This window comes from Lepidochelys olivacea (genome assembly GCF_965140295.1).
Source record: "Lepidochelys olivacea isolate rLepOli2 genome assembly, chromosome: 7".
NCBI classification, from domain to species: domain Eukaryota; kingdom Metazoa; phylum Chordata; order Testudines; family Cheloniidae; genus Lepidochelys; species Lepidochelys olivacea.
Genome location: NC_140417.1, coordinates 27033345 through 27058632, shown reverse-complemented (window position 1 = coordinate 27058632; position 25288 = coordinate 27033345).

Genomic DNA, 25288 nt, shown 5'->3' with positions numbered 1-25288 from the left:
GAAACTAATGGAAACAAATTCATATAATTACAAAGCCTCCTGTTTCATACTTCCTGATAGGTCTTAATGCCAGCCAGGATGTACTTTACGTAGATTACCAGATTTCTTTCAGGGCCAAATCCTGCTCTCAGAGCATAGCACAAGCAACCAGATATGAACTGGAACTGCTACAGTCGATCAGTTGGCTTCCCCCAGGCTACAGAGTAGCATTGAGCCCCTCTGTCCTATTACTCATCCTCAGAGCTGCAGCACTTCTCCATCTTTGAGCCACTGGGCAGAAACACAGATCTGTCACCTCCTTCTGCACAGCCAAGCCATAAATCACCTGATTCTGCTGTGCCCAAGATGGGAAAGAGGCAGGACCTGCCCCTAAAAACAAGTAGTGATCTACTATGAAAAGCAGAATTAAGAATGAGCATTGATATGTTGCTGGCTGAATTCTAATGCACCATATGTGTTGTCCGAATAACGAGCCAAGCAATCATGAATGATTACAGTTGGTCCAGAAAGAAGATGTTATGAGCAATCAATACTCAATTTATAGTGTTCCAACTCCAATCCAGATAGCATAAGTAAAATACATAATAAATATAAATAAATGCATTTAGATGTAGTTAATAGTGCAACTTAATATCCCATGTAAGTACAATATTATATAGCCTTATATTGCTCTTACCGTGAGGAGTAATTTATAGGTAAAGAAACAGAGCTTAAAACTAAGAGACTGTGTTTTTAAATAATCTACCTGAAAAGCATACTTACTTACCTTTTCTTCTCCTGCTATGCGTGCACTGAGTTGGTCCAGGGAGTTCTATGAGGTAAGAAATTCCTGCCCAACAAAAGTTCCTTTTCTAAAAAAATGAACATAATGGAAAAGGCGAATAACTTACCAGGCAGCTGAAAAAGGAGCTGACTGTGTAGAGAATTTCACACCTAATGGCTTTTGGTCAGTAAAGTATATAAACAAAATGTAATTTTCTATGCAATTATAAAGGTCACACAAAATACTATGTTTTAGAAAACCACTCAAAGACTATATTGCTCACTAAGTCCTTAATTCTGAAAACACTTCCTAGCATAAGTAACTTTACCTACCTTACATAAGTAAAGTTACTCTGGTGTGTAAGTGTTTGTGGGATTGGGGCCTAAGAGACAGTTTTCTTTTTGAAAAAGTTTGTGTAACAGCAACAGGAAGATAAATTACTTTGAATGGTAGCAATTAGAGAAATGAGGAGTGTGATGAATTTACCATGTGGAAAACATCTTATATTGTTTATAGTCATTAAACTTAGCTTTAATGACACTACACTGATTTTCAGAAAGAAACAGTTTATTTGATGAATAGAAACAAGCTGATCAACAGTAAGTACTTCCCATACACATGATAATAATGTTATGATCTCTAAATACCTTGGTACTTCACACTTTTACTGGACATTAAATTACAATGACTGTCTAATACATGCCCACTGGTAATTTCTAAGGATTCCTTAGTTTCATATCAATGTCCTTAACCACATATCAATATCACAATCCAGAACATGCCACTCACTTGAGAAAATTATTACATGAAGCACTATCAAATGAGGGGTTAAGGTAAATAGAGAATACTGACCCATTGTTGTAGAACATCACATTCCAACATCACTCTACACAAAAAAACAAAAAAACAACCCTCCCCCCACACACATTGCAGATATAGTTTGTGTCAACACATCTGAGGTCTTTTCATAAACACTGTTGAAAAAGAAATTTAAACCCACTTTCAAATGAAAGTCAATGTGCAGTTACGTGCATACTAGATACACACAATTCATTAAATACAAAATTCATACTGTACATTTAAATGAAAGAAAGAATGTGCAGTACAAGCCTGATTCCACACTAAAATAATAATTATCTTAAATGTTAGCCAAAAGTTGGTTTAATTGGTTACATTTGGAAGGGGTGGGGGAGCTACCAAACATTGCTGAAATAAAATATTTTCCCAACATCACAGTGTTTATTGTAAACCCCGAGATTCTATTTCAGTATATGAAAAGATTTTTCTCCAAACATCATAGATATCACATGAAATGAAAAAAACAAAATGTTAGACAATTTCTTTTTCTTTCGGGGCTAACTCATAGCCCCTGATAAAAGTTTAGGTCAATACTCTTACAATATGAATGGAGCAAAAAGTGCTCCTAAAATAATGTCTGTGACAAAATTGGCACATACATATAAATATCTAACTATACAGTTTTGTTTTTATGACCCTATTTTCCCCTAGTTTATTTCCTACTTCAAGTATTCAGTTGCAGAGTTAAGGTAAAGACCTGATTGTAAGAGACACAGAAGGTTGTCCCTTACTGTGACAACAAGTTCTTCACAAGAAACTAGTTCTGTTGTCTGAGTTTGCAAGTGCAACATTTGTCATATGTGCTAAATAAACTCCAAGAGCTTTGCTGTTTTGAAAACAAAGATCTAAAATTCCATTGATAGTTAAAGGACAAACTTTTTAAACATGAATGAATTTGGATCACTTATGCTATCCTAATTCTATACATTTTATTCTATTTACTGAGATGAAACATCAAGAAGGACTCCTGCTTGACTTAGTTGCTCTTTATTTGTACCAAAAATGATGGTACAACTAAATAAGATACTGTTTTCTATACAACAATCATTTTAAAGGGGTTAATATAGGTATGGCTCACACAGGATGTTACTTCAGGGATAATTGCACCAATGATTTAAAAAAATAACATTTTTCTAAATTCAGTGCAAGACTTTCGGAATAACCACATTAGAATCCTTTTTTTACAGCAGCAAAGAAAAAACTACTAAGAATTAAGGCCACCCATGCTTAAATTCATTGTTTGTCCTTTAATAATGCAAATATTCAATTGCCACTCACGTCAGTATAGAAGTACTTCTTCCACTGACAAAAAGAGAGATGCATCAGTAAAACAGCTGAACATTTGCATGTTTGCCAGACTGACTGAAAATGGTTATGAAGTTGTAAGGATCCTCTCTCTGAGGAAGTGGTAGAGATTTAACTCTCATTTGTGTCTCATCACTCCATTAGAAAGACTTCAGATTTTTCTTTTTCCTGGCATGTGCTTTAAATTATTCATCTTTACTTGAAATTCTTTGTTGACACAGACAGCTTTTCATTTCTCCTTACTCACTGATATTTTCTTGTTTAACATTGAAAATTCATTGGGATCCATGATGGAGGCTGTTTGTTCACTATAGAAAACAATGACAAATGGTCCTTCATTTATAGGAGGCCTAATGCATATACTGTATTCACAGCATTCTTATCTTGATATATTTATGAGTCCCAGGTTTTATTAATACATACCTGTATGCATGTGGATGGTAAAAGGTTGATCCACTTCTGTATATGTGTGCATGTATACACATATGTACATTTTCATACCTCAAGCTTTTACCATCCACTAATATATAAATTTGGTATGTAAATTATTGATGATCAATTTAGATGCCCCATGCATTGTCAGAGACACACACCATATTTTCATAAGGCTAATCCTTGCCAACAGCAAGTAGTACCAAAAATTGATTTCATTTCCAACCTGGCCCAGAGCTTAATACTCGTTACACTATCAAAATGTGATTATTTGAGTAACAGTAGATAAGAAAACAGAGGAGGCTTTTACTTAGTTTTTACTTTTCTGAAAAGCCCACTTCTAACTGGGGGTAAGATTAACGCAGACTCCATTATATAACAGTGTACTAATTCCTTGAATGCACTTTAGAAGTGTTACTGTAGAATACGCTAGGCAGAATCAGCAGATGAAGATACTGCACCTAACAGAACCTGAATTACACATTAAAAATCAATACCAATTAATCAGCATTGCTTAAAAGACTCCATTTAACTGAACTTCATTAAATAATAATATTCTGAACACAAGGCCCATTAAAGGTGGAAATGAAGTTCTTACAATTTCTGATTGAGTCCCCTTCATTATCATCCAGAGTATCTGACTTCATAATGACTACAAGAAATAATGGAGAAGACACCAATTTATGCAGCATTTCATCTGTTAACAACCTCAGCATTCATCTTCTGTTTCTATGATCTGCTCCAGGATGTCATGGTTACATTTGGAGATCCACTGCAATAGAGTATCAGTTTAATTCTGCAGTGCTGCATTTTTTCCTCTTCTTTCTCCAGCTCCTCTGATAACTGTAACAACACAATAAACCATTCCAATTATTAAAATGCTTGACAAGTACAAATAGTCCCAATTCTTACCCAGTCAAGGCTCTCACGGAAGTGAGAAGAAATTTTGCTTAAATAGAGAGTGAGTTAGAACTTAAAGATGTCCAGATTTGAACCTATTATATTTATAGAATGCCAGTCATCCTAGTACCTAGGCCCATGTTTATTTCTTCTACTGTTTATTTGTACAGCAAGATCTGAAAGACTGGGCTGCTTTTAAATTTCAAAGATGTGAGAAACCACTGGATATTGTGATTTTTTTTACATGTTAAACATATTTACGTTTCTTATGCAAATGGGCAGGATCTTAGGAGTGGAAGTGGTGCAGTTGCTGACAAACCTAAAGGTCTTTATTTTGAAAGAAGGCAAGATCCTTTCATTTGCCTGCAAGTAGAAAAGCAATTACTATTTGAAATAAGAGCCTGGTGCTGCTGCCCCCCGCCTCCCCCCGCAAGAGGTGCTGAGGGCCCTTAATTCCCAATGAATTCCATGGCAGGTCAGGGTATTCCGTACCTCTCAGGACCTTCCAGAATTGAGAGTACTGAAAACAACAGAACATTTTACCAGTATATTTTAAAGTAAGTCCATTTCAATTTGCTAGAAAGTAGATTGAGGTATTTTAGAAATGCAAATCTCAGATTTATAGAAGGTTAAAATATACAAATGTTCACTATGACCATTTTTGTCCTGTAACCACTTACCCACAAGAATTGTACTTACTAGTATGAGTAGTGTTATTGAAGTCAATGGGATTTCTCAAAATAATAAGCACTATGGGCCGGAGTCACAACCCTAGGAAGTTAGTGGAAAGACTCCTACTGCCTTCCATGGGCTTTGGATCAGGCACAAAATCTGGTAGTAAGTATATGCAGGGTCAGGCCCAACTCATTGTAATTGCAACAGAACTCAAGTAACAATAAAATGCCTAACAGCCTTGAATACAGTGCAGTCAAACAGTCTTATTCAGTACATGTATACGTCAGAAAGTGGGAGTGGGGAGAGAGAACCAAACAATTATCCTGCAGTGCATGTGCACATTAATTTACTGAGTTTGTGAATAAAAAAGGACAAATGCATTTACCTACTAGGATTCTCAATTGTTGGTCTCACTTTCACGTAACTGACAAGTTTCCCTAATGTTCGTTTAAAAATGACATAAAATATATTATTACATTCAACAAATCATCTTTCTGGTCTTGATACTGTTAAAAGACTATGATGAAGTTGTTTTGTAAATAGAATTATTTGGCTAAAATGGCGTTTTATTTTTAAAAGCTAACACTTTATCAGTGTGGTTATTCTGAAAGTGCAGCTCCACACTGCTTAAGTGCTGTGGACAAACAAACATGCAAATAATTTGAAATCTGTATTTACAGGTACATATCTGTGTGGTGGCTGCGTATATTTATAGTCAGATGAACTATCAATCTTCCTACAAGAACTTCTTACAATTCTTTTGGTTAAAACACTTAGGGCCTGATCCAAAGCCCATCCAAGTCATAGGAAAGATTCCCACTGACTTAAACGGGCTTTGGATCAGGCCATTGAATAGGAAAAAAATGACTTCTGCAGAGCTGGAAAGCAAGGGAGTTCCTAAAGTAGATCATGTTACTAGTTCTGGCACATAAAATCTTTGCAAACTTTTTATGAAAACTGTAAGTCAGAGCACGTGTTACATTTTGTGAACTGTGCATAGTTCCCATTCTTTTGTGTACTGAGGATTTTATAATCATCCAAAGAGATATATAGATACAGGAAACACCCATGGAAATTAATTAGAAGTGTACATTCCTGCAAGTATTAGAACAAAAAATGTCTACACCATTTTTTTAACAGGTTGGGAAATGAATAAAACAACCACAATGACTGTTTTATCACAATCTTCTATATACCTTGATATTTTACAAGCTAAAGCACCTTTGCAATTAACACTCATTTATGCTGTTAAACGTAAAGAATTCAGATCAAACAATGCTAGTCTGAGGAAAAGCAATCAAAGGCAAAATACAATCTCTCTGAAGTCCATTTTCCTACTTTTCATTTAGGGTTTGATGTACAATAACAGAACTCCTGGATAAAACTCCACCCACTTAATCAACCAATCCATTCTTCAGGAAACTAGATTATTGGAAGTACACCACACATGGGAAATGCACAAAATTTTTCAAATAAGTCAAATAAATATATAAAAGGATATTGCTGTCAAACGCCTACTAGGTCTGAGTAAATATAATTTATATTTGTGTTTCTTCAATGCAGTACACAGCCTACACTGAAAAAAATATAAACCTAAGATTTGGCTAGATATATTGGACCTGATATTCAGAAGTGCTGAATACCCAGAACTCCGAACGATGGCAATTCGGGAGCTACAAGTGCTCAGCACCTCAGAATGTCCGTTAGATATCACTGAATGAAAATTACACAGGGATCTGAAGATATAAAAAGTGTGATTGCTCATAATGTATTTTCAGAATATTTTTCTTTTGGATAAAGACACCTGCCTGATTACTAGTTTCTGCCTCCAGTCCAGTTCCTTTCAGTGGTTATTTGCAGAGAGGGTAAACACAAAGGGGTTAAAGGGGAAACTGTTTAATAACGGTAGTAAAATGCAAGCTATTTTTGACATCTGGGTTAATGTCCATTATGTTCCATATGCTTTCCAAATGTTTGCAACAAGCACCCTCATACAAAAACAGATACTCATTCACATAGCCTTAAATTGCCCTCTTCTAACCTGTTACAAATTGTACCAGCAAAAAGACCAATAACTGATATGGTCATTAGTGAGTGAGAGAGAGAAAATAGCCAGTTATTGTTAGAAAATTGGTATCTAACCAAATGTTGGTACTACAAAGCTATCATTAATCAAAATCCAGTAGGGCCATTTCTGCTCCTTAACAATCTATTAGAAGACATCTGCATTATGACTTAATATCTTTAGAAATGTTGTCAGAATGAATTCCCTGTATTCCTAGTGAAGATTTATTTATTATTATGATCAAAGTACTAACAGATTATGTTAAATAATTTACTTTTCTTGCTCTAAGCAACTAGCCAAAACAGTAATAATTCAAAAATAGGATTAGAGACCATTGATACTAGCAGTTTTAATACTGTGCTATGGAATGCCACATTATAATCTGAATGCAATTGCGATCCAAATGCATTCTTAAGTATTTGTGGTCAACCCCAAACTATGAAATATTGAGATGGGTAATGAAAAATGGCATGGAATTCTATTCCTGATTCTGCCACTGACTCACTATCTGACCTTGGGACCTTTCTATGCCTTAAACCCCCTTATATCGGAAGGTAATTAACACAGAACTACCTCACAAGGGGTTGTAAGGCTTAATACCTTTAATGTGCTTTGAGATTCTTGGATGGGTGCTAAATATTATTATTTTTCAGTCTCTGTATTTGATTAAAACTATATGTCATAATAAAAGATTACTTTCATATACTGAATTACGAGTAAAAAGTGAGTCTGTGGTTTGTTCAGATACTTGTAACTGTCAATATTAGCATGTATTACAGAATAGGTGATTCCCAAGGTCTTCAGTGACAAGTACCATGTGGGCATAACTGAAAAACTGCAGTTGGATTCAGCTAAGAATCTGCTCACGACTTCAGGGCAATCCTGCATTTTAGATCAATGAGAATCTTGAGGACTGTTTTTCCCCTTCCTCTCAAGTGCAGATGCAAACATAGTCAAAATTTAGAAACTTGAAATTCAACACTCAGGACAACATTGGGTGCTTTTGTATGCAAATCTAATAGAAATGTGCTCCACTATAATTTTTCTTATATTAATACATTATTGAACACAATAGGCTACCTACAATTTGAACTCCTCTGTCACTGCAACCTGAGGACTTGTATTTTTCCTGTAATTTTTTGACTGCCAAATTCTTGGGAGGGGACAGTCAAATCCACAAAGAAGATTTTAAATGAATAAAGATCTGCCTGTTTCTAAATGAGTATAGCATTCTGTCAAACACTACTATATGGATTTAAAAGTCTGTAGCAAAGAGGGCCAAACCAGGAGAAATAATTAAAATATAATTTTTTATCCAACCTGAAATAGAAAACTTGCAATACTGAGATGCCAAAGACACCTAAGACACTTGCTGAGTTAAGTGAAAAGGTAAAATCTTGTTTGAATTTATAGCATTCCTTCAGTGTCCCTCTAGGAGTTTGGCTTTATGCCAGTGTTCCTTGTTAAAAATTTGTTAAACGTGTTTGGCATTAATGCAAACACAAAGTACTCATTTGTTACCAATTCTATTGGAATGCATTCATTTAAGGCAATGAAGTAGTTACCAGAAAAGAAAAAATGTTCATTAAGTACATTTTAAAAATACAATGATGTATGCAGTGCATAACTATGGCGCCCCAATGGCTATATAAATATCTGACAGAATAACCACAAGTTGTGTTTGGTTTGAAATTGGACTCTTTTAAACATAACTGATAGAACAAAAACAGGTTTTGTTTGTTGTCAAAACTGATGTTAGTTTTTCTTGTTTAGAACTAGTTACAATAACCAAAGTTTTAGCATACAATTTCTTACATCTCAAATCAATAAAACATACAGGTTAAAATAATGCAGAAGGAAGTCTCTTGCATCAAATTGTAAACTGAGCACTGCATATTCTATCCAGAAAACAGAACACCCTGCTTTCAGGAGAGCAAATTTTAGTCATTCTTAAAAATGCCACGTAGAGGAAATGACACCTGTTAGTTTTGCTATTGTCTGACAACATTTGGGTACATGTAGGCAAAATGGGCACCGTTTAGTCATAGTACAGCAAGAATAAAACAAACATCCCAAACCCTGTTTAAACAATTTAAATCTTAATAACTTACCCTCTTCTTCATGGTAACATTAAATATTCCTGAATAATGATAATTTCTTTATGAGAGACCATTTTGAAGTTTGTTTCTCAGACTTTAGAGACTATCATTAAATTGTTAAAACAGAATCATTCTTCCTCTTACTATACATTGCTTTACAGATCATTTACAGTAAATCTTAAAATAGTAGAAGTATGAGATAAACTATGCTTTTTGAAGATTCCAAATAAAAGTAGATAGAGTGAAGTAAGACGATGCAGGTATAAATATTTAGTGATTCGCAATAATCTTCTATAAAACCAATACTTTTAAAGAAAGGACTTTGTTCATTTTCTGGAAGGGTAATTCAGAAATGATCACATTTTGTTATTTATGTTTTAAATTCTTTACACAATAAAGTTAATCTGCACAAAAAGATCTAGAGCTGGTGGAATTCCTGCATAGATCTGGTGAATTTTCCAGATTTCTATAATGCCAGAATTGTCAAACTACCCTAACAGCTTTCTTTGACAGGATTGTGGATGGAGGGAAGTGGGAGATGTGGTACATCTTGACTTTAGTTAGGCTTTTGATACTGTCTCGCATGAGTTTCTCACAAACAAACTAGGGACATACAGCCTAGATGGATCTACTGTAAAGTGGTTGCATAACTGGTTGGAAAATTGTTTCCAGAGAATAGTTATCAGTGATTCACAGTCAAGCTGGAAGGGCATAGCAAGTGAGGTCCTGCAGGGACCAGTTCTGGGTCCAGTTCTGTTCAATATCTTCATCAATGATTTAGATAATGGCATAGAGAGTACACTTATAAAGTTTGTGGCCAATACCAAGCTGGGAGGGGTTGCAAGTGCTTTGGAGGATAGGATTAAAATTCAAAACGATCTGTACAAACTGGAGAAATGGTCTGGAGTAAATAGGAAGAAATTCAATAAGGACAAATGCAAAGTACTCCACTTAGGAAGGAACAATCAGTTGCACACATACAAAATGGGAAATGATTGCTTAGGAAGGAGTACTGTGGAAAGGGATCTGGGAGTCGTAGTGGATCACAAGCTAAATATGAATCAAATACGTTTAGTTTGGAGACGAGAAGACTGAGGGGAGACATGATAACTGTTTTCAAGTATATAAAAGGTTGTTACAAAGAGGAGGGAGAAAAATTGTTCTCTATAGCCTCTGAGGGTAGGACAAGAAGCAATGGGCTTAAATTGCAGCCAGGGTGGTTTAGGTTGGACATTAAGAAAAACTTCCTGTCAAGGTAGTTAAGCACTGGAATAAATTGCCTAGGGAGATTGCAGAATCTCCGTCATTAGAGATTTTTAAGAGCAGGTTAGACAAACACCTGTCATGGATGGTCTAGATAATACTTAGTCCTGCCTTGATGCAGGGGACTGGACAAGAATTTCTCTTGAGGTCCAGTCTTATGATTCTATTTTATGAATTGCTAACCTGAGTTACGAACAACAGCAGATACCATAGGAATGAATAAAATCAAATTGTTCCAAATCATCTGGGCAATGAGAGTCCTTGAAAACTACTGTACCATTATATGATAGAACTAGATGAAGTTTGTGAGCCTTGAGACTATTTAGACAAGGATGCTTTCTCTACTAGGAATGTTTATAAATCAAAGTTAGGACACTGATGTTACTTGATAGACTTTTTTAAAAGATACTTTTTTATAAAAACAAGTCTAGTGCAAAAACAATGCTAATCAGAACTGTGCCAAAATTTAAAACATATTCTTCAGTGTGTAATTTCCACACTGAAATAAAAAGGAGATCACAGGAACTCCACTGAGAATCACTTCAAAATATGTTCTCACAGGGCCTGAATCAAAGTTTACTGAAGTCAATGGACAAAATGCCTTTGATGTCAATGGGCTTCGGATCAGGCTCAGAGAGGGCAGAAAGGAGTAGTCACTAGGGCACAAAGCTATTTGTCAGGATGCTAATGTCTCCCCCACGGCGCAGAGTTTGAAACAGGACATTTGCTAACATTTTAAATGAGCAGAAATATTGAGTCATGAAGTGGCTCAAACGACAAGAGTTCCCAACATGATGCGAAAAACTAGCAATAGTAGAGATCACCTAATGAAATTTGATGGAGCCTTTTTCATCCTTGCTGATGTGGAATGCCATTTATTCTCCTGCTAGGGACTAATTAGAGACCTTGTCTGAAGATCAAGGTTTTGCAATCTCTGCTTCTTAATAACATGGTTTGCCCGTCCGCCACCTGGGACAAGGCAAGGTACTCTCTTTTACTCCCAAACAGCAGGCACTGCCTTAGGCCTGTGCATGTGCAGGCAGGAAACTGTTCTGGCACTTTCAGTAATTTAACCACTTCGCTATTGGCCTTCTATAACCATACTCAAAGTCCTGAATAAGCAGTGACCCATCCAACAGGAGTGCACCTATTTAATATAAATTACTATGTGATTGGATATCAGATAGTAAGGGAAAACTTAATATATAATTATGATAATAAATGATGACATCAGAGCTATGTGGTCTATTTATAGATGAAGCGGAGGACACAAATCAACAAACCATTTATTTTGTTTCAGAGTCAGAGACAATTCAAACTTTCAGTGGCTGACAAATTAAGTGGTTAAATAAAAGCTGTGTCAAGCCCTCAATCTAATAAATCATCTTATTAGGAAGTTGTGATGCCCTGCTTGCCCTGGCTTGTGGCTTGTCTGCTCTTCTGAAAGATCTCCTGCTGGGACCTTTGTGGCATTACATGAGGCAGAGAAAGCTGCTGCAATATATGAGCCTTGATTCTGAGCAGCCAAAACAGCAGGAGAACTAAGCTGCAAAGAATTAAACATGTAACAACTCTACGGCACAGACAGTGATTGAGGTTGGCCCTTTTGCTGTTGACACATTCTGGCCCCTGTAGGTTGTGGTCACTAAGCCCATTAGAGTTGCAGTGTGGCAACAGCTAGTTCAGCAAGTTCAATATGTTTTTGTTTTATTTCTAAACACAGGGCGCAAGCTCGCAGTGATAGCAGAACGAAGTAAGGCAACAGAACCATGCTATAAACACAGTCGTCATTGTCAGGGATGTGAAATTTGTTTTCAAACTGTTTATTTTTGGCAGATGGAGGTTGGATGTATTTTTGCATTTTGTTAACTATATTTTAATTTCAACTAACTGCATACTTTAAACAAAAAAAAAAACCAAAAGCCCTGAGTGATGTTATTTCCTTTTAAAAGAGAAAATTGTCACTAGTTAGAGCAATCTCTTTGTTACTAGGAATTCATGGAAAAAATGAAAACAGATGGCATGAACCCACTAAAATCTCATTTGGGGTCAATCCCATTCACTGACACTCACTATAATTAAATCCACGCTCCTCAGAAGTCTGGCAAAAAGATATGCAAAATACCTCTCATTCAAAAAAAACCCAGAGAACGTGAAATGAGCTCTAAATGCTGAACGCACTTAAACAAATGACATCTCTATATGATCAAGACAGATTTAGGGCAAGATTTAAAAGAAAAAAATCCTAGGCAAGTCATTTAAGCTAGGCGATATGTATAACACAAACATTTTAAAATGGTGATCCTCCCTCCACAGGATTAGGCTTTTCGGTGCACTCTGCGAATGGTGAAAGCTTCTACTCCTTGCCAGGTAGGGTGACTATCAGGGTGTTCCTGGATACTGAGAGGGTTCTCAAAAATGAGTGTTTGATCCTGTTTTTCTAAACTCCTGCAGACCTGTCACCTGAAGGAGCCACTGGCCAGCGCAGATGGTGCAAATGACAGCTGGCTGAGTGTATGTGTCCCTCAAAGAATTCCTTGCCCACCAAACCTGTTGTAAATTGCCAGCCTGCTTTTGGCCCACCTCAAGGCCTCTTGGAGACTGTCTACCCCCACTGCATGAGTCCTCGAGCCTAACATTCCCCATATTTAGACTTAAATCCACAGGGCGGTGGCGAAGGAGGAGGAGGAGAAGGGAGCTGCTTGGCTGAGCAGGAGAAGGAAATTTCTCTCGGTCTATGCATATTTCCCTGACACCCTCATCCCATCCCTGCACAGGTGAGGTGATAGGCTTTACACTTTAAAATATGGTCACTTAACATCATTTAGTTGCTGGTGAATTTGCAACCCCATGCAGTATGACTAGTAGATTCTGATCCTACTATTTCATGGGAGTAGCCAGCTACCTTTTCCAGACAGACACAAAGCTGCTGGCAAGAGCAAAGCACATTCTTTGTCAGCTACCACTGAAGAAGGAATAGCTTTCCCTCCCATCCCCCATTTTGTGTTCTTGATAGTTGGCCTGATCTGAGTTAGGACGTAGCTGTGGAAATCCATTGGTTGATGGGCTCTGGAATCTCCAGTTTTGTGGGATTTACCTTTTCTGTCACGCCTAGAATTGCGGATAGCACGTTGGGGATTAGAAGGGAATACTCCCATGTATCTTGGCCTGGCACTGAGAAGTTTGTTCTAGTTTCCCCTGCAAGAGTCAGCTGATAGTTAACAGTGAAAACTGTCTGTAGTTGTGTTTAGCTAACTCAGGTTACCGTGGGTTTCACTGTGCCTTGCTCCTGGAAGCATATTGGTCACTACATTTTTGTTGTGCTGGAGTGCCTCGTGCTAGTGGTTGGAGACTCAATGCAAAAGGATCATAAGCACAGAGCAGGGATGCAAGGGAGCTAGTTTTGTGCCTGGATCAAGAGTGTGGACAGATGTTAAGATGGAACACAGATTTGAAGTACTTCATGTGTGGGCCCGTTTCTTTCCCCTGAGGAAAAGGCTGGATTCTTGGCTTGGGAGGACATGTCTTCTTGGAAATGCTGGGCACAGAGTGGTGTTCTTGGAGCTGATGGCTCCTGTGAATTGGCAGAGAATTGCTGGGATTATCGTTTTTGGTCTGGTAGCCATTTTGTTATTTGATTTAATACAAGTACATCGAGCCTGAGATGACATGTACATGCTTTTTCCAATCATACGGGGGGCAAAAGCAAAGTTTGTTTATTTGTAAAGTTTTGTGTAAGCTAATGAGCTTGACAACCTTGTTCCTTGGATATGTATATTCATACTGACAGTTATACCTCTAGTCACACAATGGGCTTGTCTATACAGCACCGGCTAAGCACGCTAGAGAGGAGTGCTCTAACATGTTGAGCGCCAACTGCCCAATGTAGACCCTGCTGGCATGCTCTGAAAGGTAGCTAATTCACGTTAAGATACAGAGCTATGTTAATGCAAAATAGATACCTTTTAAAACACACCAGCAAGGTCTGTATAGGGCAATTAGAGTGCATCACATTAGTGGACTTTACAAATGCTCTCTGGCACAGTTTGACACACAGTGTAGACAAGCCCTCGTTGTTGCTTTTTGGGGTTTTTTTGTGATTTAAACAAATTATTAGCACACTGTTTTACTAGTGCATTCTGTTAGCTATTAGTCATGTACTGCTCAAATGGAAGTTATTAGAATCTGAAGCCATCACTTGATTGTTGTAGTGTGTTGCAATTAGGGTTGTCAAGTGATTAAAAAATTAATTGCGATTAATCTCATGATAAAAAATGAATCGTGATTAATCGCACTGTTAAACAATAATAGAATACCATTTATTTAAATATTTTTGGATGTTTTCTACATTTTCAAATATACTGATTTCAATTACAACACAGAATACAAAGTGTACGGGGCTCACTTTATATTTATTTTTGATTACAAGTATTTGCAATGTAAAAGAACACAAAATAAATATTATTTTTCAATTCACCTAACACAAGTACTGTAGTGCAATCTCTTTATCATGAAAGTTGAACTTACAAATTTAGAATTATGTATAAAAATCCCTTGCATTCAAAAATAAAACAATGTAAAATTATAGAGTTTGCAAGCCCGCTCAGTCCTACTTCTTGTTCAGCCAATCGCTCAGACAAACAAGTTTGTTTACATTTGCAGGAGGTAATGCTACCCGCTTCTTGTTCACCTGAAAGTGAACAGGTGTTCTCATGGCACTGTTGTAGCTGGTGTCACAAGATATTTATGTGCCAGATGCGCTAAAGATTCATATGTCCCTTCATGCTTCAATCACCATTCCAGGAGACATGTGTCCATGCTGATGATGGGCTCTGCTCGATAACAATCCAAAGCAGTGCGGACTCACACATGTTCTTTTTCATTATCTGAGTCAGATGCCACCAGCAGAAAGTTGATTTTTTTTTAGTGGTTCGGGTTCTGTAGTTTCTTCATCAGAGTGCTGCTCTTTTAAGACTTCTGAAAGCAAGCTCCACACCTCGTCCCTCTCAGATTTTGGAAGGCACTTCAGATTCTTAAACCTTGGGTCGAGTGCTGTAGCTATCTTTAGAAATCTCATATTGGTACCTTCTTTGCGTTTTGTGAAATCTGCAGTGAAAGTATTCTTAAAATGAACAACATGTGCTGGGTCATCATCTGAGAGTGCTATAACAGGAAATATATGGCAGAATGTAGGTGAAACAGAGCAGGGGACAAACAATTCTTCCCCAAGGCGTTTAGTCAGAAATTTAACTAATGCTTATTTTTTTAATGAGTGTCATCAGCATGGAAGCATGTCCTTTTGAACAGTGGCCAAAGCATGAAGGGGCATATAAATGTTTAGCATATCTGGCACATAAATACCTTGTAATGCAGGCTACAAATGTGCCATGAAAATGCTTGTTCTCACTTTCTGGTGACATTGTAAATAAGAAGAGGGCAGCATATCTGCCTTAAATGTAAACAAACTTGTTTGTCTTAGCGATGGACTGAACAAGAAGTAGGACTGAGCGGACTTGTAGGCTCTGAAGTTTTACACTGTTTTGGTTTTGAGTGCAGTTATATAACAAAAATAAATCTACATTTGTAAGTTGCACTTTCACGACAAAGAGATTGCACTACAGTACTTGTATGAGGTGAACTGAAAATTACTATTTCATTTGTTTATCATTTTTACAATACAAATATTTGTAAGCAAAAATAATATACACTTCAATTTCAACTATAACACAGAATACAATATATATGAAAATGTAGAAAAACATTCAAAATATTTAATACATTTCAACTGGTATTCTATTATTTAACAGTGAAATTAAAACTGTGATTAATCACGATTAATTTTTTTAATTGTGATTAATTTTTGGAGTTAATCATGTGATTTAATTGCAATTAATCAACAGCCCTAGTTGCATTATGTGCTTATTTTATTGCAAGATAAATAATTCTAATTATGAAGCAAATGAAGACACCTTCGAAGTAATTTAGAGATGTATTACATATGGTAAGCCTGTTCTTGCATTAAACAAAATATAGTTTCACCTTCTGCTCCTTCAGACGATTCTTAAATAATATATTTTTGCACATGGCTTATCACAGGAACCTGTTCATTTATGCCTAAAGCTTGATAGTTAAAGTGATATCTTATTTTAATTTCTAGAGGAAAGATGCAATTCTTTGAAATGCTAACATGATTTGTTGTTTTGAAGCTGGACCAGCTAGCCGTACTAGCTCTTAGAACTGATAGAACAATACCATGCCGCCTGAACATGAGAAGCTACTTCTTACTTTTCAAATACCAATCCAAACAGCATGCAACAATATGAAATCTAACCCACGTGGGCTAATTATGCAACACTTAATACTTTAGGCCCCAATGCTATGAGCTGCTCTACTCTTCAGGTCTGCCCATGCAGTTTTCAGTAAAGGATCAGGAAGACTTAAGGCCCAATTCAGGTGAACACTTATGAACACGCTTTAATGTTTTGACTTCAACAGGATTTAAACATGCACTTAAAATTAAAAATATGCTTAAGTACCCTTTCTGAACAGTGATGCTTTCCTGAATTGGGGCCTTAGAGACGATCTTTCTACGATGGGGCAGTTACAGAGCATGGGTAAGGATATATCATGGAGTCACTGACAAGTCTGTACAAGAAGCATTGATGCAGTAAGGAAGGAAAAAATAAAATAGAGACAACCAATGTTTTTTAACGAGACCTTAAGCCACAATCCTGCAAAGATTTACGGGTGTTCTTAACTTAAAGCATGTGAATAGTCCTACTGAGGTTTACAGGACTATTTGTGTACTTAACAGTAAGCATGTGTAAGAGTGTACAGGATGAGGGCCTTAGACTACAAGTTCTCAAAGGCAGGTAACAAAGTTTGCTATGTGACTGTAAAGCACCATGTAAATTTACAGCACTATATCCATGAATTTCAATGTTTAAATAGTAATACAGTATAACAAAGGGCACTATTAAAAAAGCAAACCATTTCTACTTGGCATGTTACTACACATTTGGTATATTACAAATGAAACTAATCTAAAAACTGCACTTATTTTGGGGTTGTGACCTGACAAATAACAAAAAATAACCAGAACAACCCAACACACAATTGCAATGGTTAGTATTTTTATCCCACAACAACTTCTTTCCCCTCTAGCTCATTTTCTTTTCCCCTGTTGTTCCCTCATTCAAACTGTGGCTGGAGCCTGGAGCTAACCACCCCTATTTTCCCTTTTGTTTCAGTTGTGCTCCTTTCCAAGCACCTTTCTTTTCTCCCCCTTCCCCTTAGTAGTGCTTTTACTGCTGTATCCATCTTGGTTGCCAACCTATGAAGAGCTCATTTTCTGAGTGGTGACATTGTGACAACTCAGAATTACCATCAACATCTACTTTACTTGCATACTACAGGCCTATTGATTGGAATGAAGAGAGTCATCATGGAGGTGAGTCACAAAGATATCTTTGAGGTCAGCAGAGCTTCAGTTAAAATAAAAGAGTAAGAAGAGAGAGACCTTTATTGTGCATCCACAGGGCACTAAATTTTAAATGGCGAAACATCAGTGGAAGTTAATTCCTGAAGACAAACCTGTGAAATTATAATAGAGATAATACAGCCCACACTTTGCTACTTCTGTTAGCTTCATAGGGACTCCCAGGAAAGTCAATGGGACTTATACTCCTATTTCTCTTGGCTGCTTCTGAATCCCTTTCCCACAGAGACTAATTCTGACACAGGTTACATGAAAGGTTGGTTGATTCAACCAAAGTTCAATGCCTTGTGCATGCTGGTCCCTTTGATTCAGGAAGGGGCAACAAGATTTTATAGTATTAGAATGTTTATCAGCCTTTTCCCCTTTCTCTGAATTGAGCCAGAAACTTACATGCTGAGGACTAGTGTAGGTTAAAAAGCTCTCTCCTCTACCAGCACCCATCTCTGACCTTCCAAGACTGGTTTTTTTTAATACCTAGATGACTGGCCTCTTTCCCCAGCTCTCATATGCAGCAGCCAGGAAATGGCATAACTGAAAGAAAAGATAGCAGGAATCAACAGAGACATTGCTCGAGCATGCAATTCATTTCTGAGGTTATGAGGAGAGATTATGTGGTCTAGAACATAAGGTGTGTGGAAGAAGGCTGCACTGCAGTTGTGGATGGGAAGACATTTTTGGTGCGGATGCTTATCCATTCCAAACCAAACCAACTCCAATCTTGCTGAGGTTCCCCAAAGCTATTTGTGATTTTGGAACAAGTCATTATTTGTACTTTACATCCCTAACCACAGCTTATCCATTGCTTTATAGGCAGAAGCATTTGATTAAATCAGGAGTAGCTTCTTAGCAGCAGCTCAATAATCAAAGATAGTGTAGGTAAGTAGCTGTACTTTCAACCAACAGAGTCACAAAATTAGAGAAGGAAAAGAGGTAGCAACAGTCCAGCCCTCTCACTGCCTCCGCAGGATTATTTCCCACAAAATACTTTCTAATGTTTTGTACAGTTTTATTTTAAATGCCTCAAGGGATGGGTCTTACAGTGTTGCAAAGTGACACTATAATCAAAATAAATGGTTTAATAGGGGTTCATAGAAAATTCAGCCAGTTAAAACAGTTAAATTATTTTCCAGGTTAGAAAACCATTTAGGACCTGATCTCTCCCAGGACTGGAAGAAGGGAGAGGAGCAGCAACTCACAACCCAATTGAAACCTCCCTCCCATCCTCCAGCAATGGGAGTGGAGAGGGAAGCCACTCAAGACCGAATTTCCCCTTCTGGCTTCTTGGGGATCTGCCATAGCTAGAGACCAGAGTTGATTATATGTCTATAGGAAAACTTCCCTAATCAGAGTCTTATTTAATTTATTTAACAAGATAAAGAATTGGAATTATTCACAAGGGAACATTTTAATGAAAGTGAGTTTACATATATTGAGATGAAACAATAATTCTAAATAATATTAAAGCAGTTTGTGCATCATGATTTAGAATATTCAGCTATGCACCAGTGTATATCTTTGTAGAATGCAATTAGCTACTAATGGTGGTTGACACAATCTACATTTGTCAATATTATGACAGTATCAACCTATGTTGGGATTTTGTAAATATACTGAATAAAACAGTGCACTTTTTCCATCTTTATTCCATCCTGTTATGAGCACTTCCTGTTGGCTGAAGGTAAACTGCTTTGCTTACTTTCAATGGGCTTGCTTGGTGCTCCTGCTGTTAGATAAACTTTCAAGGATATTTTTGTGACAGTTACAAACCTAGACAGGAAAGCTTGTGAAGAAACCCTAAATTAATTATATGTCAACATTCAAGCCACAAGGAGCAGCAACTGTCATAAATTTTTTGAAGGTTAGAATCCAATTTTAGTTGAAAATGTAAAGAAGTTCACTAACTCACTTGTAAGTCAGTGCCAAAAAAATGATATATTTTACATTCTTTAATGGCTTGTTTTAGCTAAACATAGGGGAAAAGAAGTTATGATTTTATTCTCCTGAAAATTGAATTGTTAAATCACGCAAAATAATGACAGCTATGAGCCAATACCAAATAGTGTTGAATTTACACATTGAAATTCAGCAATCCCTAATCCTCTCTGTTTTGTTTGTTTTTCAAAAAGATATATAAGGGATAAAACATTTTTGTGCTAAATGAAAATATCTTCACCACTTGGAATGCAGTCATCCCATGCTCATGCCAACAAAACCTTTATACTATACCACACATCGTACATTCCCTTTGTCTACGTATTTATATGCATGCACGCGCGTACACACACACACAGAGTGTATAGTTGGTTTTATACATGCTATTAATATTTGAACACAAGAGGGGTTAGAAGAGGGAGAAAAGAGCGAGAGTGTTGAAACAATATTGGTCCACTGAGAGTTGTTTATGTTTGGAAATATTTGCTGTAATCTTAGTGCTGCTACAGGTTTCTTGAGAGCTTTTCAGTTTATGTTTTTCAGCCACTGACGTTGACGTGTCCTGGAGAAAACTCTGGACGCTGAAAACAAGAACGAATATGTAGTTAGAATGCTCCACGGACACTACAAGCTGGGAGGATGGCGGAGCTACACGCTACCCTGTTCCCCTCCATCTCTAAATTATTTTTTTACAGGAATGTGGCACAGTACAAGAACTCTAGCTGTGCCCTTGCCCAGCAGAGTTTCCTCACAGTAGCACAGATCCACACGGTCTTCATTCTGTGCCTCAGCTGGAAGTGCTATTGTCATCCACGCCTAAATGAGAACAGCTGAAAAAGCTGACCATGGTGCGTCAAGGAAGTTACTAGTACAATGTCCTTGTGCTCTATCCTGGTAGGGGTACACTTCCAGCCAAACAGTCTAGGGAGGAAAAATGCTAGGTTAATTATAGCCTTAGCATTAAGAGTGATGGGATTGGGGGAGGAGAAGGGAAGGGAAAGGATATTGGGCCACATTCTGGATGCCGATGTGGGCAGTACATAGGAGCCAGTTATGGCCCCCGATTCTGGGGGCAATTCTATGATGACCCTGGCAGAGATTAGACTAGCCAAGGGGCTGCTCTAAATCAGGACGACTTGACATGGACCTCAGGGAGGGATATAGTCAGGTGGGTATATAGCTGTAGTAAAGTGTGCACGGCCACAACCATTACTTACTTCTGTGCAGGGGACTGTAGTGAAGGTGGCTGGCTACACTGGCTCTGTACCTACCTGACATTCCTCATGTAGGAAAATACCAAGCAGGGAGATCGAGCTGTTCTCACGGTGCAAAGGGAATGGAGAAGTTCAGAGAATGCAGCCCCTTGCACTGAGCATGAGTAAGAGGGACGAAAAGGTAGCATGAGCTCTTGATTAGAGCAGAGGGTATGAAAGAGTCCTATTACTAACTTGGTGTGAGACCCTGGCACTCAACCCGTTTTTCTCAGTCACTTATAAAACATGGATAATACTTACCTGGCTTTGCAAAGTGCTTTGACTGCTCTATAGATCCCAAACAAAGCCCACTGATGTCAACAAAAGTCTTTCCAATGATTTCAGTAGGCTTTAGGCCAAGCGCTATACATGTAAAGCAATATTGTTATAGTCCCAAAATGCCAACACTCAACGCACACATGCAGACTGTTTTCACCAAATTCTGGCTATCAACATATATATGTATACACCAGAAATCCTGCAGGCAGCAGCATGAGCACATTGCAGTTAGCTGGCCACCCTGACTGCTTCTTCTGAAAAGCTGTGGATAAATCACTCCACATGTCCTCCATTGGGAAGAGGAATAAGTGATATGGATATCTGGCCACCTGGATATTTTATATGAAAAAATGCTTACATTGTTTGTCCTTATGAAAAGCCAGCCGTGCAAATTATTCCTACTCTTCTCAGGAAAAAAAAACCCATCAAACAAAATCCATAGATCCCAAGGGACTGGGCATAGTGGCTAGTGTCAAGAAAAACAGAGTGTATATTCATGCCAGTTTTGCGGTCTATACATGTGTCTATGTATTGATATGGTGTGGGAGAGGGGTTGTGTTGCTTTCTCCACAAGCCATTCTCACAAAAAATTGATTCTATATGGTGGAAATCTCATGAGACACACAAACTTGCAAGATTTTAATCATTTTAGGCCAAAATCTATTCTCAGGACTTTCTGGCTGCATCTGAATCTGAAACAAAACGTAGGCCCCTTATACATTTGGATCTGACAAGAAACCAGAACTAAAGAGCTGGAGATTTGAATTCAAATCCCTTGACATTTGAAGGGGATTGGTTCTGCGGTTTTTGCTTTGGTCCATCTTTAACACTTCTACATTTGTATGTAAATAATGTTTACATATCTGTCAAACTAGTCCTAATTCTGTATATTTGATATGTGTAAAAATTAAAAATAAGCTGTACCATGTTTTGCTCTGGTTGGATACTGACCATTTTACCTATACAAGGAGACATATTAGCAGCATATTCTTCACTGTTAAACATCCCACATGGCTGATTGTTACGTTTGGACATTAGCAATTTGTTTATTTATCAGAATAACTGTGGATAATAGGATGGCCTGAAGTAGTTTCACTTCCTCCTAAATGATAATAAATTGGCAGCATGAGTGCTGACTTGCTGCAAAACAATTTCATTATTTCAGAGGTTAACGGAGCAACTTCTTTCTGTTGATCTTCCTGTCACCATAGGCTACAAAAGACTGTCTGACAGAGTCCAGTTTTCAGGAGAGGTGTAAGTATAACAGAGATTATCAACATTCAAAGAAAAACTGTCCTCCTCCACTAAATTCTGCAGAGCTAGCATGCAAACCAGTGAAAATGATGAAAGGATTGCAAAACTCAGCAATATGATTTGACTTGTACTAAAATAAAATTAGAACATTACAAGGGTTATGACTCAACATGACTGTTAAAATGGCTTCCTGGCTTACAAATAAACACTCTTCTAATGAAGAGATAGAACAAAATGGGAATACTTTAATTGTGAGGTAAAACATCAGTGGCTTCAGATCTTGAGCTGCTTTTTACAGTGGGTCTACAGGACCCCCTTTTACTGTATCTTTCAAGTAACCTTGTCAATGATTTTGTCAAGCTATGTAGACTCCACATTCTTTTGAATGCTGAATTTATGTTTTTTGTAGGAGATGAAGACTGAAAGGGAAAAGGTGGCCTCTGAGAATCAGAGAGGATTAAATTTATTGCTGGTTAAGTGAATAACCTGCTTAATGAAAATGTATTCACTTACAGAAATGTGCCTCTCCTTTTTGTGTGTTGCTGGGCTGAAATGCCTTTAAGCCATAGTAATTCTGTACAATTCAGGACTCCTGTTGATCACTAGCAACACTTGGAAAGAAAATATAACCCATGCTATTTGTGAGCAGACAGCATTGCCAAAACAAGCAGAATGCTTCACACATCTTGTAAAAAAAAAGAATTGGGAGTAACTTCCAGGGGAAAGTATTCCTCCTACACAAAGCACATTAACGTGCTTGCACAAAGTATTCAGTCTATCTAGGATGGTAGCTTACTTGGTGTAGATATCTTAAAACTGCCATTCTGTGGGGAGGAAATTAATTTTGCTGTTTATGCCCAGTTTTTCCCTGAAATATGTTTGTACCAAAATGTGAGCTTAACTTGTGTTTGCAGTTACCATAAATATATGCACAAATCAAGTAATTGTACCTGCAAATGGCCAAATATGTTTCTGACCATTTGTGAACACAATTACCCAATTTGCACATGCAATTACTGTAATATCATGTACAAACAAGGCAAAGAATTGCACATACATTTTTGTGCATGAAGTTGGCCATTCATAGGTTAGAAAATCAGGCCCTAAATGGCTTGGAATTGGGCCACTCTGGATAGAGCCACATTTGCAACTGACAAGGACAAAGAGGCTTTGAGGTTTTTGAGGCTTTGAGTTTAATTCACCACTAAAATTCATAGCTTTTCTCTTTAAATCTGTATCCTTTCAAGAAACTGCAAAAATGTGAATGGGTACCTGTAGAATTTTAGAACTTTTCTTTGATTTCTTTTGCTTTTTATAAAACCCTGCGAATAAATGTTCCTATTGGTTATGTAGAATTACATTGTTTGACTGTATAAACGTTTTCCTTTGATCTCTGATGCATTAATATATTTTCAAGTAGTAAAACAATGAAGCTGAACTGCCCCCACTAATTTTTTTTAAAAGACTATGACATTTCAAAGTCATTAATCCCTTATGCAATAGGGTTGGGTGAACAGAATATGAAACAGAATTGGCCTCAACTTCAGCCTCTTTCATTACTCCCTTTTCCTTCCTGCAGTAGGCCTTCTGATCCAGCACTTGATCTGAAAAAGACACTCCTTTCACTCTGTTTGATTTCAGGCAGTCCAATCAATTTCCCCTCCTCCTAATTTTGATATGGAGTTCAGTAGGTCTGACAGTGTATCTCCTGGGTACAAGCATGAGTCCTCTATTCATATCTTATTTTGTGGCTGCCATATTTAGAAGCAAGCAGTTCTGAGTGGGGAAAACCTCAATCTGAATAAAAGTGCAGATCTTATTGACATAGTGCCAGGGCCTCTGGACTTTCCAGTGAAAGGGACCATCAAAAGTAAGAGGGGAGGAAGGAACTGTTAGAGATGATGGAGAGGGGGAAGACAGAGAGCCTTTGTTGAAGAGGTGACAGAATGGAACAAGAGCATGTTGAGAGTCCAGAAAGGAGTAGGGCTCTGGGGAACATAGCAACTAAAACTCAATGCCCTTACACACTTGTGTTCTAGTAGTTTGAACATGAGACAGGGACTCTGGGTTACTGGCTCACTCTATGACACTGAGCAAGCCACTTAACCTTTCTGTGCCTCAGTTTCCCCATCTGTAAAATGGGGATAAGAATACATACTGTGACAGGGTCAGGCTAGATGGCTACTGGAGAGTAATAGAAGGCAGATATATTAGCCCCAGGCTAAGTAGGTCCCTTTTCCCTGGGTAAGGGAGCAGGGAAGGTTCCAGAACAATTAGGAACCTTCTGGAGACAATTAAGACAGGCTGATTAGAATACTTGCAGCCAATCAAGAAGCTGCTAGAATCAATTAAGGCAGGCTAATCAGGGCACCTAGGTTTTAAAAAGGAGCTCACTTCAGTTTGTGGTGTGCGTGTGAGGAGCTGGAAGCAAGAGATACTAGGAGCTGAGAGTGAGAACGCGGACTGTTGGAGGACTGAGGAATACAAGCATCATTAGACACCAGGAGGAAGGTCCTATTGTGAGGATAAAGAAGGTGTTGGGAGGAGGCCATGGGGAAGTAGCCCAGGGAGTTGTGGCTGTCGCACAGTTGTTCCAGGAGGCACTCTAGACAGCTGCATTCCACAGGGCCCTCGGCTGGAACCCGGAGTAGAGCGCGGGCCCGGGTTCCCCCCAAATCCTCCCAACTCCTGGTCAGACACAGGAGGAATCGA